Source organism: Siniperca chuatsi, linkage group LG17 (genome assembly GCF_020085105.1).
Source record: "Siniperca chuatsi isolate FFG_IHB_CAS linkage group LG17, ASM2008510v1, whole genome shotgun sequence".
In the NCBI taxonomy this organism is placed as follows: domain Eukaryota; kingdom Metazoa; phylum Chordata; class Actinopteri; order Centrarchiformes; family Sinipercidae; genus Siniperca; species Siniperca chuatsi.
In genome coordinates, this window is record NC_058058.1 from 1,954,637 (window position 1) to 1,971,137 (window position 16,501).

At 42.3% G+C, this 16,501-nt stretch overlaps 1 pseudogene; it reads right to left on the bottom strand.

The window, feature by feature from the left end:
• The window catches only part of LOC122864478, a 94,682-nt pseudogene that overhangs the window by 53,200 nt on the left and 24,981 nt on the right, over positions 1-16,501 (bottom strand).

Here is a 16,501-nt window from a genome sequence, read left to right on the forward strand (position 1 = left end):
TGGGCCGGGTTTGATACGATGACTGACGGAGGAGTGTTACCGGTCCAGATTTGAAAAGTCACACGTCAAACGTTTCGCTGCTCTGATTGGTTGTAGGTCTGAACCTGCGTCCAGTCTGCAGGTCCGTCCAGGGCAACGCACGCCGGCCTCACAAAGCTCAGATCAAACTGTCAGAGTAGGCGGTGCCGACCAAACATGATCAAGATTCTGTCACTGCATTGCTTATTTCCTGCTTTAAATGTTTTCAGAGACACATTTTATTATACTGTTTAGCTGTAATTTAAAAAATGTTTGCGACTAGCCCGCCATTTTTTTCCTGCTTGAAAACGGACCGAGCGCCGCCCCAGCTTGCATCACACCTTTCGATGCGATGCCAGGCTACCTCTTTCGATATGTATCAGTGTTTAAATGTCTCTCACCGCTGGCCCTGGGTACGGGCTGACATCACAGCCTTCCTTCCAGGACAGGTTGAGGCTCCTGATGAACTCCATGTTGAAGGGATGACTGTTGTTCAGCATGGAAAAGCCGACGATGTTGGACTGATCGTCCACTACATCGTCCAGCCGAAGCAGAGGGAAGTCCTGGAAATAGACAAACCGAAAGAGAGAGGGAGGATGAGGAAAAAGAAGTTACATGTTTTGTCTGTCTTATGTGATGTATGTTAACAATTTGTTGAAAAAGTAGAAGTTGCGAGATGCAGAAACAACCATTTAAGATCACAGCGAGGGGAAACTCCCGGATGAGTGAAGGATGAAAGAAAAGCAGAAGGAAGAGGAGGACAGAAACAAACGAAGGGCTTGATTGGGGTTTTCTTTTGCAGGCTGCACACTGTCAAGTTCAATTTTTAAATTCAGAGCAAGCTAACAGGGAGAAAAAAGTTTAAAAAAAGACGGACATCAAACGCTGGGGAATTTCAAAGAACTTCAAATAGTCCTTGAAGGCGAGTCAGTGTCATGCTGAGCTTTGCTGCTGAAACAAACCAGAATCAAACTGTTGATCGTCCCTCAGAGCGTTTGTGTTTGCTCTTCAACAGATGCTGACACTGAAACATTTAGCTTCAGCTGTGAAGTGTAGAGAATGCAGACAGGGTCCTGGACACTGCGACCTTCAGAAACTGAAGACTGACTGAAACCAAACAACCTTCACCTGCTGTCAATTTCAAAACCTATAAAAACCTAAAACCTAAAAATTAGCTTTGAGCTAACACAGGTACAAACATTTATATTTAATATTGTACATGTAATATACAACAAACAACTGGGCTGTTTGTTTCTAGTACGCCCCCCCATGTTGAGTTTGTAAAATCTGTTAGGGTGGTACAAGCCAGCTTTCACCTTAGTGCAGGTCTAATCAGGGTCTTTCAAAGTGCTATTGGATTTCTTATCCAGTAGTTCTGATGATTCTTTTGTACGATAGAAATGTCCCTGATGGCGGCAGAGAAAAGGTCAGGGGATCAGTAATATCATCATCATTATGATTCATCGTCTGGGGACCATAATGTTTTCCAGCTCTCTGGTAGGGTTAGCACAGAAGCTATCTGGTCTGCAGTACCTGTCTGTGGGGGGTGTGAGGTGGTGGAGGGGAGGGTTCATTTTTTCACTGAGCTTTAGTCAAACATCAATATATATTATATATTCCAACCCTGGAACCTATTCTGTCCAGCTGTTTAGCACAACTGCTAACTTGTGTGTAAGGTTAATCTATTTTTTCCTGGATCTCGCTGACACTTATTTACTTAACCACGTCCCAGCCTGTTGGGAAGCTGCGGTTGTTGTTGCCGGTGCGGTTGCCAGTTGCCAAATCAATTTCAGCTACAGCCAAATACACTGTCAGACTGTAGGCCTGCCAGCCGTGACAGAGAGCTGTTGGCTGGAGGAGTCGGAGCGCCAAGGCCAGCGCTGCCGAGGGAGGAAACACTGCGACAGGATCCCAGAAGGACACCAGCGATGCTGCGACTGCAGCACAGTTTAGACAGGACGCTCATTTGGAAAGAAGCAGGTTTCCTGTAGCCGATGAGGAGCGGTGCAAGGTCAGTTCAGTGCTCTCTGAAGAAAGGATGTTTCTCTGTCTCAGATTTGTGTGAGTTTCAAAGAGCAATATGTAAGATTTAGATCCTTTCCTGCCCTATTCAGGAGAACATGACCGGCATATATCTGCAGGGGTTCGATAAGGTTATTGAAGAATACCTGTGACTCACTGATTACTTCACCAACACTGTGGAGAGTTCTGGCCTCCTGACCCCCCGCTCCACCGAAACATTTGTTAGATTCATGACTCAGGTAACAACAAAGTTTTAAAGACTTCGTACATAGTGGTAGAAAGTAACAAAGTACATTTACTCAAGTACTGTACTTAAGTACAATTTGAGGTACTTGTAGCCTACTTTACTTGTATTTCCATTATTATTATTTATGCTTTATACTATACTTTACACTTCTACTCCACTACATCTCAGAGGATAGAATATACTTTTTATACTTATATATATATATATTATAGTATATACTTTTTACTTCACTACATTTATTTTACAGCTTTAGTTACTAGTTACTTTGCAGATTAGATATATATAGATTAAGCTACCCGGCAGTATATAATGTAGTTAGACATTAAAGTGATGCTTACACATTAATAAATCAATAATTAAAAGCCATCAATATAATATATATTATTCTGAAATGGACCATTCTGTATAATGAGTTCTTTTACTTTTAGTACTTAAGTATTTGTTGATGCTAATAGTTTTACTCAAGTAAAAATTTGAATGCAGGACTATTACTTGTAACAGAGTATTTCTACACTGCGGTGGTGCTAATTTTACTTAAAATTGGTAAATTACTAAAAGATGTGAGTACTTCTTCCACCACTATTTGTATATTTCTCTCCTATGTTTTGCTCACCTCTGCAACACACATCAGTAACACCGGCACCCATCGTTTTCTATGGAAGCTCACTTTGAGCTAAATGCTAATGTCTGCATGCTAATATGGTCACAATGACAAAGCTAACATGCTGATGTTTAGGAGGTTAAATGTTTATCATAGTCACCGTCGTAATTTAGAGTGTTAGCATGCTAACATTTGCTAACCAGCACTAAACAGAACGTACAGCTGAGGCAGAGGAGAATCTAATTCATCCTGCGGGGAACATGATTGTTTATTCACATTGCAATTCATCCGATGGTTGTCAAGATATTTCACTCTGGACCAAAGACAGACAGACCGACTGCCGTAACATGCGGGAGTTACCTGACGGACGGCATCATGCAGTAGTCCAGATGGCATCACTCTGGAGGAAATGTGTGATCCTACAGTCAATTAGCTGAAATTTAATGAACTTAATCTAATGTTTGCTTTGACCCTCTTTATACGCAGCTCATGGTCTTACATGGAAGCCATATTTTCCGCTCATTTTCTGTCTGGGTCAGTCTCAGCGCTCTCATCAACAGCAGCCTGATGAGAGCACTGAGACTGAAACTAGGAGCTAAAAGAGGCTGAAAAGCTCCCTCGAACTTCAAAGTTGGTGACAATTCGCTGACATTAAACATAATCATTTCAAGTATTGTTCATGAAAAAATACCGATTAGTGCAGCTTTAAGAGGTGTGGTTAGTCTTAATTGCATTACTCTTAAAACATCTTATATTAAGAGATTTAAATGCAATAAGATTGGCTTGTGGAATTAACTTTTTTTAAGTTAAGCCTAACCACAGTCTGGCAGCTTCCACCTTATTTCCTGTATTGTTTTTCCATCTTTTCTCCACTCAGACATCTCTCCAAACAGCGGCGGTGAACTGTACGTAACGTCTGTCATCTGAAACCTGCTCGTCTCGTCACAGTCAGCAGAGCGTGTTTAATACAAAGTTAAATGTAGGTCAAAGACAGCGCTGCAGGTGTAAGAGTGTGTGGAAGTGGTGAAGTGGAGGAATAATTTTACTTTTGGTTCCTGTCCAGGGTTCTGCTGGAGGGGGGGTGAACGGCAGTTTCGCCCTTGGTTTGCGAATGCGGCGTGAAGCGCCCTTGCAAATGGCTCCGTTAAAGTCTGTGACACGACGGTGTTAGAGACGAGGCGGAGATCGAGACGTGTTATTATCTACGCAAAGTCTCTTTGCACAAGGGCACGACACCGGGCAGTGAAATTATAATAATGACAAACGGTGTCGGGGCCAGCATCTCTGATGAGCGGAGAGAGAGGAAGAGAGGAGTTATGGGTAAAGAGGAGATATATGCAGGCAGCGGGTGAGGTGAGGTGAGAGAGGAGAAGAAGGGAAAGAATGGGTGAAAAAGTGATAGCTCAGGAGTTTAGTTTTAGGATGTGACCCACAAACGTCCTTAAAAGTGTAGTTGACGACAAAACATTGTTGATATAATGGGCGACAGCAAGGAAAGGAACGGAAAGAAGAGGAAAGGAAAGGAAAAGACGACTGAAAGAAAAAATGAGGAGATGGAAGAAGTATGGTGTTAAGGAAAAGAAAGGAGAGGAAGATAGCATGGAAGCAAAGAGCAAAGGAAATGAGAAAGGAAGGAAAGAAAAGGAACAGAGGACAAAAAGAAAGAGGAAGGAAAGAACAAGATGGGAAAAGAGAATGGGATTTAGGTAAGGAAAGGAGGGAGGACAAAAGCAAAAATGAAAGGAAAGCAAAGGAATTAAAGTTACGAAAAAGGCAGAAAAAGGAAAGTGGAAAGAAGAAGAGAATAGAAGGAGAGAGGAAAGGAGGACATGAGAGAATATGATAGGGGTTAGGAGAAAAAGGAAAGGAAAGGCAAAGATGAGGGGGGTAAGGAAATGAGGAGGTGATAGAACAGCAGAGGGATGAGGAAAAGAAAAGAGGATAGATGGAACGAGAAAAGAGAAAGAGGATAGAGTAGGGTATGATAGAAGAGGAGGATGTTTAGGAAAGGAAAGAATAAAAGGAGGACAGAAGGAAAGAGGAAGAGAAAAGAAAAGGAAAGGAGATAAAAGGGATTATAGACAAGGACAAGGATAGAAGGAAAGAGGAAAGGAAAGCAGGAGGTGAGGGAAGACTAGGGATGAGAAAGGAAAAGAAAGTAAGGGATTGAGGGAGGGAGGTAAAGAAAGGAGCATCTAAAAGAACAGGAAGGGGTATAGGAAAAGAAAGGAAAAGAGAACACAAGGAAAGACAGAAACAAGAAGTAGATGTGAGAAGAGGAGAGGTTTAAGAAAGGGAAAGAAACTAAATTAAAGGAATGGAAAGGAAAGAAATGAAAAATGAGGAAAGAAGGACAGGGGTCAGGAGGAGATGAGAGAAGAGGAGGGACAAACCGTACAGGAAAAGAAGAGGATGAGGAGAAGAGAAGTGGAGTTTAACGGAAGATGAGTGTGAGTGCGTCGCGATGAACGTAACGGCGCGGCTCTTACCATGGTGGTGAGGATGTACTTGTAGAAGGCCGACGTCATCCCCAGCTCGTTCGCCTGCAGGTCACCAGAGCAAAGAAGAAGAAAGTAATGTCAGCGCTGTGAAGCAAACTTTCTCCAAAGAAACACGAAGCACAGCTTAGTAACAAAAGGAACCATCTGCCCTATATCATCTCCCCCCACACACACTGTGTAGTTTGTCTCAAATTGGAGACAATTATGTTTCACCCTGAGAATCTGTGCCGCAGCGCTCCTGTTTCTTTAATAACATGAAACAACTTTGAAGCAGTGATTATGTCTCAGAATACAGCTACAGGATCTGTCAGTGATGAAAAGCTGTTCACAGAAGTTTAGGGAGGTAATAATAAGAAGGAGAATAATAGCTGAAGAAGCTCAGTATGCTCTCTGATTGGGCAACTTGCAGGTGAAAAGACGTTAAATTTGGCTAAAAACTGAATGTTCTGTAGACGTCTGAATTATAATCGTCATCCTCACATCGTTTCAGCTGCAAAGGCTCCGTGCTGACTGAAAGCAGCGCTCCTCGCCCAGCTCCGACCAGACCACCAGACCTTTGCTTCTAGTCCAGGATGCTCTCTGACGTGTTGATCCTTGCTCACAAGGATCCCCACACAACACGATGCAGTAGGCGGCAGTGAGTCTGGGCCGCTTAGTTTGGATCTCACCGTTCATCATGGTTCCATCATGGTGAATTACTTTTTGCCAACAAGTCCTCCAAATTAAAAGACAAAATACGTTGTTTGTCCATGCCCTCTAGAACGACACACAGAAGTGTTTCTGATGCGTTAAAACCACTACTTTGTTAAAGTTAAGGTAATGAGCTTTGTCATCATGGTAACAGTAAAAAACAGGTGGTTAAGAACGATTGTGGTCATACTTAAAAAAAACCCAGCGGTCTCTCTTGTTAAAGTCTGATGTTTTGCTGACTGATCCATCACCCCGACTCCTCTCTATGCAGACTTCCATCTTTGCTCCCGTCAGATTACCACGGCTGCCAGAGGGCTTTGCCACTTGAATGCGAACATTTTGTCGTGCACTTTAGTTTCTCTTATGGATAAGTATCAATACTCTTGTCAGTATTAGACGATCGCTACTAGTTTTGGCCCTGCTGGATATGTGATAGCAAACTTGTGATGTAAAATAACAGGCGTTAGGTATCGTTAGCTGATGCTGGTCACTCATGTTGCGTCGTTTGATGCTTGACAACTGACAGCAGCGCACACCGAACGTGTCCTACAGACAGAAGAAGGTACAGTAGCCGGAGGGAACGTGAAAAAATGTCTTTCTGAAGAGTTGACGTGCACTGCTGGTGGGAAATAGAACAGGGATGTATCCTGACAAGTGTACAAGACGTCACTGGCATGTGGGCTCAAATAGACAACAATGGGTGTGTGTGTTTTGACACACCACTAGTGTGTTGTCCTATAGGGTTAGCTAAAGATCATGGTTTGGGTTAAAACAATGACTTTGAATTAAAGGAAGAACTATCATGGTCATGGTTTAAAGGAAACTGATGTTGACTTTTGGTGGGAAACGCTAACATGCTTTGTATTGAGGTTGGGGTGGATGGCTGACGCTGACTGTCATAATTCACCCAACCACAAGAGGTTCTCGTCAGGCAAACGTAAGCCAGCTGGTCAATGGAGCAAACTCTGTGTCCAGCTGGCGATTGTCAGTCTAACGTCCGCCTGGTGTCTGGCCTGCAGTGAAGCGGTGAAACCTTCTTCACACTGAGACTGATTGAGCTGTTTGTCTCCCAGCTTGTACAAACTGAGGATTTCTTTGTTTCCTGACACAACAACATGCTGCTCTGATTAATTATTGAAAGGTGAACGTTTGATGCGATCGATCAATCACAGCTGAAACAGACAGATCCTCTCACTCATTAAATACAAGGCGGTGAAGCGCTGCTCATTTCCCCTGAAGCTTAATTAGCCTAATATTATATTTCATAAAAATGTAATAATTTCTTCTGATGTTAGCAAAGGTGCCCTTTATTTGAGGTGAGGCAGGGCACCTCCACTATAACACCATGCAGGAAAACCCAGAGGTGCATCACTGCTGGTCAACACACATCTTAACGCGTCAGGATACACCACTGTCCCGTTTCACAGCTCCCTCACTCCCTAGATGGGGATCGGTAGTCCCGTCTGGATGTGAGGAGTTTGGGGATCAGAGTTAGATTTCTTTCAGAAATGTGCTGAAACTACTTTCTACACTGAACCTTCCTCTTTAAACCGCATGCTGTTTCTGAGCAGCTGCTGCTTCAGACTGCTTACACACAGTCTGAGCGAACACCTCTCCCAGCATAAATGTTCAAAGCCAGGCTGGGATTTGAACTGGCAACCTCACAATGAAGAGCTTCAGACTGACTCTGTTATTAATTATTAACCTCCTACACACCGTGAGCTCTTCTCTGCTGGATTCTGCCTGCAGGAGCTGAGCTTTACAGAAAAAAAGCCAAACATGATACAGTTACTGAGCGGTTTTATTTTGTATTCAAAACGTCTCAGACCCCCAAGGTCTCCGGGCAGAGAGTGAAATTACCACCTGCCAAAAGCTGGTCGATTTAGTTTGGGGCTGTAAAGTCTGTTGACTCTACTGGCCAGTTTGGCAGAAGACCAACCGTGTCTGAAGGTCCTGTGCTACTCTGTAAACACCACAGAAGAAGAAACAGACAAACAAAGCAGGAAATAAAGATGTTTCAAACAGACAGAGGAGCAGGACTGCTCAGAGTCCCTTTTATTTCAATAAAATATGTATTCATTTCTTCTGACGTTAATGGAGGCGCTCTTCCACCAAAAACTCTGTATCTGTGTATGAGTGGACAGAGGAGAAAGTCAGTATAATTTCAGGTATATAAAAGAACACGTTAATGGGACGTTCTGAGCCGTAGTAACATATTTTTTTACAATAGTCTAAAATGAAAAAAGCCAATATTTATGGATTTGTCATTCCTGTTGCTTTTTCTTTTTCTTACATTTACTTGCTGTGTATTGGTGCTACAGTTCCCATCATGCTTTGGGAAAATAAATACTTTATTGATCCCTGAGGGGAAACTCTTTCAGGACGTGCAATGTTGCCATGGAGTCAGTTGGCTGCTAGCTTCACCTGAGCCCATATTTGCCTAATGTTACAGTTTTTACATTGTGGTGAATGCACACCATGAAAAGCCATGCTGCATTAGCTGTTAGCAGCTCCAGTTTGCACTGTAACCATTGAAACACACAACTATCAGTAGATTGCTTTTGATACTGATGCAGGCCTGGAAAAATGCGAGACCAACAGCTGTTTACAAAATGGCAGCGACAGCCTCTACAGTTGGCTAGCGAGGTGCAATACAATCTTTGGCATCCTGACCTTCCTGAGGATGTGGTAGGAGATGGAGGCGTTGGCGTCGATGATGATGGTGGCCACTTTGTCGTCACGGATCTCCTTCAACAGGGGGGTGGGGTCCAGGCTGTCGTCCAGCATTCGCACCGACAGCGTCTCCCTGGAGATGAGGAAGCGGTGGACCAGCTCCTCCAATCGCAGCAGGCCTAAGGGGTGGAGTCAGGAATCAGGAAGCGTAACAGTAACGGACCTCATAAAACACATCAATAAATATGTCAGCCTTTCCCAAACATGGACTTACGGTTCAAACTGGGCTAAAACTGTGTTGCACTCTCAGGACTGCTGTGAAAAAGAGACAGCAGTCCATAAATGATTCTCGTCTGCGTGTTTAGCTTGTTTATTTGTAAAATGATTGCTTTGGCTTGGAAAAAAAACAAGGTTTCAGAAATTGATGGGAGTCATTAGAGAAATAACTGTCCCTGCTCTGAAAACCTCCAGGTTTGAGCAGCTGCAATAAACAAAGACAGGGATGAAGGTGATTATGTTGAAAGTCTATTAACTTTCCCCACAGAGAGTCAATTTGGATGTGTCCATAAAAAACAAAGTCTGCATTCTATGACACAGCTGATCATTAGAAAGGAACGCATTCTGGGGATTACAGAAAATCTTCAATATATCAAACACAATTTTTGAAACTGTTTATGGCCATCATTTCTTCTGCAAAAGCCGTCCACTTTTCATTCTGTAATTCTCTGTGTTAGCTGCCATTGTTACTGGCGGAGTCTGCCTTTCCCACACGGGTCTCAAACTGTGTACCCCCCACACAAGGATCTCAGAGGAAACAATGCATGCAGGCACATGACGCAGGAGACAAAAGCAGGTGTATGCACACAAAAACAATGTCTGACATTGTTGACTGTCGTCTTTAGTCAACAATGAGTTGATAGATTCTCTCAACCTACTGTTTGTTTGGCTGCGAAGCCAACAGACACACATGGTCGATACATCGTGGTCATTTTTACCAAGGCTGGATTAACCCGGCAACTGCCCTGGCCCAGGTTCCCTGCTTCTCACTTGGTTTTTGGTAATTTGATTACTTGCAAATTTGTAATGGAATTGTGGACCTTTAAAATAGAACTGGGTCCTGCATTATTACATCATTTTGTGGTCACGGTGCTTTTTCCTAAATAAAGTTGTGTTTCAGCAAATTACCACAAACTAAGTGACATACAGAAAAGCCAGGCCAGGTAGAGCTCCAGTACAGGAACTGGTTGGTTTCTGGGTCTCTGCCATCTATAGTGTGCTGTGTGCGCTGTACTTGATGGGAACCGGGCCGCCATGCATGTTATACAGAACTCAGTATTATTAAAATGCACTTGTAGTAACCACCAGTAACCACAGGTGTCGCCATTTCAACCAGGACTGAAATCTTAAGGATTCAAAAACATTTGACTTTTTTTCATTTGATCTTCACTTTAAGCCCCAGTCATCAGCTGCTATCGATAAGAAGTAAGGACAGTTAGTCCATGGTGCAGTTACTCACTAGAGTAGTAGCAGAGAACAAATAAATCAAAAATAAATAAAAAGACAGGGGCAAATAAATTAATGAAGAAACATTGGGAAAATATTGGAGATGATTATCTGGGTTTAGCCCTGACACAACAGGGTGATTAAACATCTTTTTGATTGACACAAAATTAATCGATCATTTAATCATTTGTGTAATTTTCCAGTCAAATCTGTATAAAATGTGGTGGTTCCAGTTTCTCCAGTGGGAGGATTTACTGGGTTTCTCTGTTTTATGCTGTTGTAAACAGAACATCTGGGTTTGGGACTGTTTGTTGGACAAAACAAAACAGTGGCGATTGGCATTTTCAATATTTTCTGACAAACTAAATGAATAATCTTCTAATTGACAAAAACAACGAAAGATGAAAAAAATCGTCAGTGGCAGAACTAATCTGATTATAGGACCCCAAGAGGGAAAAAAACACCAGCTTTAGTAGAGGCTGACAGTTTATGAGTTTCATAAAATTCTTCTTTGTGCCACAAATGATACAAATGCAGTAATATCCTTTAATTTATTGCTCAATGGTTAGTCATTGACTGAAATACCAAAAACAGAAGTCCATGATTCAGTCCATAATTTCCTTGTGTGATGTTTGAATTTACTATTTTTGTAACCGCAGCTGACGTCAGATCCCTCAGAGTCACAGGAATGCTGGCACAAATATCATGTAAAAATACATTTGGAGGGAAATTATAAAACAGTTTAAAAAATACATGAGAAAGTTTCATTATTAAATATTTCCTGTAACTTGTAACTTTTAGAAAAGGCTGCTGCTCTTGCATCATCTCAGTTTTAACATTCAGAGCCGGTCGGCCTCCGTCCGTCCGTGACAGAAGCAGTAGGCGTGTCTCGTCTAATCTCCGCCATAAAGCATTCATTGCAGCGCTGCTGTGTTTAACTGGCCGACAGCATCGTTCCCGACAACAATACAGGCCTGTTAAACACCGCCGTTAACAGGACGAGGATACAGCTAAAGACTGAGAGAGTCCGCAGCGGGAGCAGAGGAGCATTAAAACAGTGAGCTGCAGCAGCCCAGTCGGGTGGAAAAACGGGAGAGATCGATGAAGGAAAAGTGGAGGGGAAAGGAGAAAGAGTACAGGAAGGAAGCAAATGACAGAGAAAAGGAAAGGAAAGGAAAGGTCCAACCAGCAGTTCAAAACAGCAACATTTTACAGTTGCAATTAGTGAATGAGCTCAACTTTGACGTGAATTTGCACCATTATTGTCTATAGATGTGCACCATAAAGACGAGCAGAATCGAGAGCGTGCCGGTGCTGGATCAAAAACTGAAGGCAGAAATCACACAAACTATACTCGTAGGTCTCAGTACATTTAACAAAGCAATGTTTCGATCTTACAGACATCTTCATCGAGCTTTTGTCCTTATTTTACAGTAATCATATAGTTTTTTGCCACCATTTCCAACGTCCAAACTGTCCAAACATTACATAAAAAATCACCCTGCAGTTCTTTCTGAAGAAGAAAACTATACATTGAATTTTCAAGCATCTCTGAGCCGTTATTTGACACCACCTGACTTCAAATAACGAGTTTAACTCAAAATCTTAGTGAAAAAACTGCTTGATATGAAAACCCCCCAACTGTCCCTGGTACAGCACATCCAGCCTCTCAGCACTTCTTGAAGTATCTAATACCAGCAGAGCAACACTGAGCGATTGAACATCCAGAGGCGAGCAGATAAACATGAGTAATGAACCAGGAGCTGCAGTTCAGCTCATGAAGTTACCAGAGAGGAAAAAGTTCCTGAGAAAGACGGATAAAACCACAGAAAAAGATGTCTCACATTGCGAGAGGCTGCACTGTAACCATCAAACAGCAGAAATGAAGAGATGTGGAGGAGAACATGGAAACACAGGAGGTCACACACACATTAAGACACACTCACACTCTGCTTTGGCACAGACGAGGCTGGCCGTCGGGTAGCCGAAGGAGCGCAGGATGGATCCGATGGCCAGGCTCAGGTCCTCATTACTAGGGTAAAGCGTCACCGAGGCGAAGCGAAGATACGGAAGCTTTGGGGTTTCCTCCGGACCAATCTTCACGTGAGGGATCTGAGGGAAGGAGGGAGGAGGAAGAATAATTATTAGAAAGGAAAATACAAGAAAAGGAAATATCGGCTTAGGGGTTTCCTTTGAGCCAATCTTCATGTTGGAGATCCAAGAGAAAATATGGAGAGGGAAGAAAAATTATTGAGAAGAAAAAAAAGTAAAGTCAAGATGGGAAAGGAGGAGTGAAAGGAAAGGGAGATGGGAGGAAAAAGGGAAAGAAAGAAACAGAAATCAAAAGAAAAGGGAATGAAATGAAAACAAAGGACAGGGAAAGTAAAGAAGGAAAAGATTGAAAGAGAGAGAGAGGTGATGACATACAGTAAAGGGAACACGTTTTTTAAAATCATCAAACCTTACAGGTTCTACTGGGAGTTCAGATAACAGAAACGAAAGCTTTAATCAGAGTCTGACACTCGCTGATAATCAAGTCTTTGTTCAGTTTCAAAAAGAAAATCTGAAAATGGAGCAAAGCCTCGATCATCAGTGATATTAGAAAAGTGTTTCATGCAGAAATCACAGAGAGAGTTTGCGTTCACCTCCACTCAGCTGAAACATTAATATCAGAAAGAGAAAAAGAGAAAAAATAAAGGAAGAAAGAAGGGAAATAGAAATGAATTTCAGCAAAAAGGGAAATGTTCAGGAAGTATCCAGATGAAAAGGGTTCATCCTCTGGGAAATATGAATGTGAATTTCCCAACTGTCTGTTCATCAGATTCTTGTGTTCAGGAGTAAATTTTGGTCTGATGGTGGCACTAAAGGGAAGGTCAGAGAGTCTTGAACCACGAAGGGACCATGAACCCTAACCTTACAGTCAGTGTTTCTTCCGTGACCACAGTCTGTTCCTATCCAAACCTTAACTGTTCAGGCTGCAGTTGAACTTTTCCAGGGACCCAGAAACTAATTCAGGACGTTCAGGAAACACGGACCCTTACCTGCACTGGACGAACCTGGGTAGAGTTCTGGTACCCGACCAGAACACCATGAGTTCCAACAAAGTATCTTGTTTCAGTTCGAGTTCGGGCAACTTTGTTGTATAAAGGTTTGAACTTGGGTCTAGTTTATTTTCAAATGCAACTGAAATGTCTCTGTTTCTCTCTCTGATCATACCAGTCGTCTGAATGGATGGGTGAAATAAACCAGAAATATAGCCTAAGATGTTGAGTCCAGTTTGAGTCTCAGATTTGCAGCATCAGTCAGGTTCAGTCGGACGAGGTGTTGAAGACATGAATACGGGCTTTCTAAAACAGTCCAACAGTCAAACTAACTGTACGCAGTGATTGGTCGGCAGTGTGGAGCTGAGACAGGAGCCAGCGTTTGAACTTCTCTCTCAAATTCTATTTTATCATTTGTTACACGACAATTTCTGTCACTTTACAGTGAACAACCGAATGCAACACTGTGATCCCCATATTTAAACAATTATCGCATCTCTCGATGACGGCCGGCTTTTCACTCCGCCTTCGAGCGTGGCTGTTCGGGAACAACTAGAAACACTTTTGCCCTTCGAAGAGGACGGACAACACAACGTATGAACTAGTTCTTTTCTAGCATAACCCGCCCTTTTGACCTCTCTGGGGTCTAATGGTCCCATAAGTAACATCTTTATAAATGTGCAAGCCAAGTTTGAGGCAAAGGGAAGGGTTACCGCTTCGATACATATTGGGTAATTGTTTTTCCACACACAGCTGCGTGTGGAAAACAGTGACAATGTAAAACCAATTTCAAGAAAACACAAGGGTTAAGACACAAGCAGAAGTCTAAACCTGGTTCTAAATATAGTTCCTGGCCTCCAAACGTCCCTACACCGAGGTAGGACCTTCTGATGGCCCAGGAACTATGGGGGACTGCAATGCTGCCGACATCAGGAGCTGACATCTGTACGTCCCTCTTTATCCCTCCTTTTAGTTCCTGAGTTTAGTTCTGTTACTTCAAACTATTTGGTTGAAAAGGGGAAGGACGATCCTCTGGAGTGACAAAAATAAAATAAAAAAACGTGTGGACAAGCATAAGAAAACTGGACTTGTCCCAGTGAAAATATCTTTGTACCTCAAAGAGTCTGAGAGCTTTTCCCATTGATTTCAGAGACGCTGAGGGGCAAATTCACAAAAGGACTGCGCGGCAAAAAGAAAATTTGTAATTCTCAAAGCACCCACAACCGGTGAACTGCAGCCCTCACTGCGCCGCCAGGCAAATAGCGTCTCGGTGCTCCGGTGCTATTTGCAGGTATGTAAATTAGGTAAGTCCAATTCACAAACACCAGCGCTAACAGCCCCACGCAGTTAGAGTGAAAATTATTAGCGTCTTCAGAGAGTTGGTGGTAACTGAAGCGCATTCATAAGAGGCGTCACCCCCGGACTTTCCAGTGATCACAGCAGCAGTGATTGTAGCCAGGCGAAGCAACAGCGCATCACATCAATGCGCAATTCATGGTGCTATCAGAAATACTTTATCAGAAATACTAAAATAATAATCAGCGGCCACAATTCATTCTTTGTGAATTCGCCCCTGAGAATCTGAAAGCTGCTCTGTTTCAATTTAAACTCCTCAGAGCAAAGATCCCGTGACTGACAGTGTCTGTATTTAAACTGAAAAATTAATGACAAATTGAAAAATTAATCACATCAGTGATGAATGAAGAATCAGGTCAGAGGCCAAATGTCCTGTGTGATTTGCCGCTCAGTTCACACCTGCAGAGGTTTAAACGGTAAACTGTAATTAGCTCAGCTGGGCTTCACTCTGATCTGCAGAGTTTATTTTAAATCCAAGCGGATAATCCAATAATATGAGACCTGTCAGGCAAAGGGGGACGACATCGGGACGGTTAGAGGCTTAGGAGGAGATGGAAATGGACTCGTGGAGATTCGCTCAGGCAGGAAAACGGTTAAACAGAAGTCAAAGAAGACAAATCCTCATCAACACATGCCAGCGAAACCTTTCCTAAACATTTCATCTGAGTAATGTTATGTATTCTTGTAACACCTTTTTTCATCCATGGTTCCACATTAGCTGCTATGTCAAAATGTAATTCCTCGTTTAATTTCCAAACAGACTCCAAATAAAGTACAGTTAAGTTAATAACAGACACAATTTCTAGAACAACTTGAAGTTGATTTGTGTTTAAAACAGGTTGAAATATTCTTACTGCACTGGCAGATTAGAAATAAATCTATGGTTTGTAGAACTCAGACAGGAATTATCTGATAAGACACTGTTCTTCTACTGTAATTGAGTATTTCCATTTTGTGCAGCTTCACACTTCAACTTCACTTCATTTCAGAGGGAAATATGACACGTCTTTCTCTTCTGAATTTATGTGATGGCTGTAGTTACTTTGCAGATTTTATATTTATACAAAACATGTTGCTGTAAGTGATAAGCTCATTAAATAGCACACACTGCTACAGATTGCTTGACTTTGGACATCTAATATTCAAATGCTACTCGCACATTAATGAATCAAGAATTTAGGACACGTCTGACAGGCACTGCTCTTTGTATTACTGTAAGGACCGTTACTGTCAAAAAATGAAATACATTTTCTTACCAAGAATTTTAAATGCAGGACTTGTACTTGTATTAAAGTATCTTTCAATTGTAAAGGTATGAAAGTAATACAATTTATTTTAGTACTAAACATAATAGTATCGGTACCAGTAATAGTAATTGTAGCTTTTGTAGTGTGAATGGAAATTATAGTAATAATAATAGTACTCCTCTTAGTACAGATTACAATAGTACAATAGCTGTGGATGTGTAAGAAGTAAAATTAATGACATAACTCATAGCTGAATTCAAAAGAACAGGGCTTTTTTACAGTGTTACATGACTAATACTCTCATCTGGTGTCTGTGAGGTTTCATGTTTTGGAGCTGATGTGACTCACCTCTTTCTCCCCACAGATGTGACTGATGGTGGACCCGGAGGCAGGGCTGGAGGCGGGGCCAATCACGGAGACCACGCCCTTCGGCAGGATCTGACACACTGAGAGAGAAAACAACACGAGACAAAAAACCAAAGGGTTGTGTTAGAAGTGAAATAACGGATTTTTTTGGCCACTTGGGGGCGTGGAAATAATATGTTGAACTTGTTCGCAAACGGCTGCTTATTTCCACGTCCAGCAGCTACAGAGTCACATGA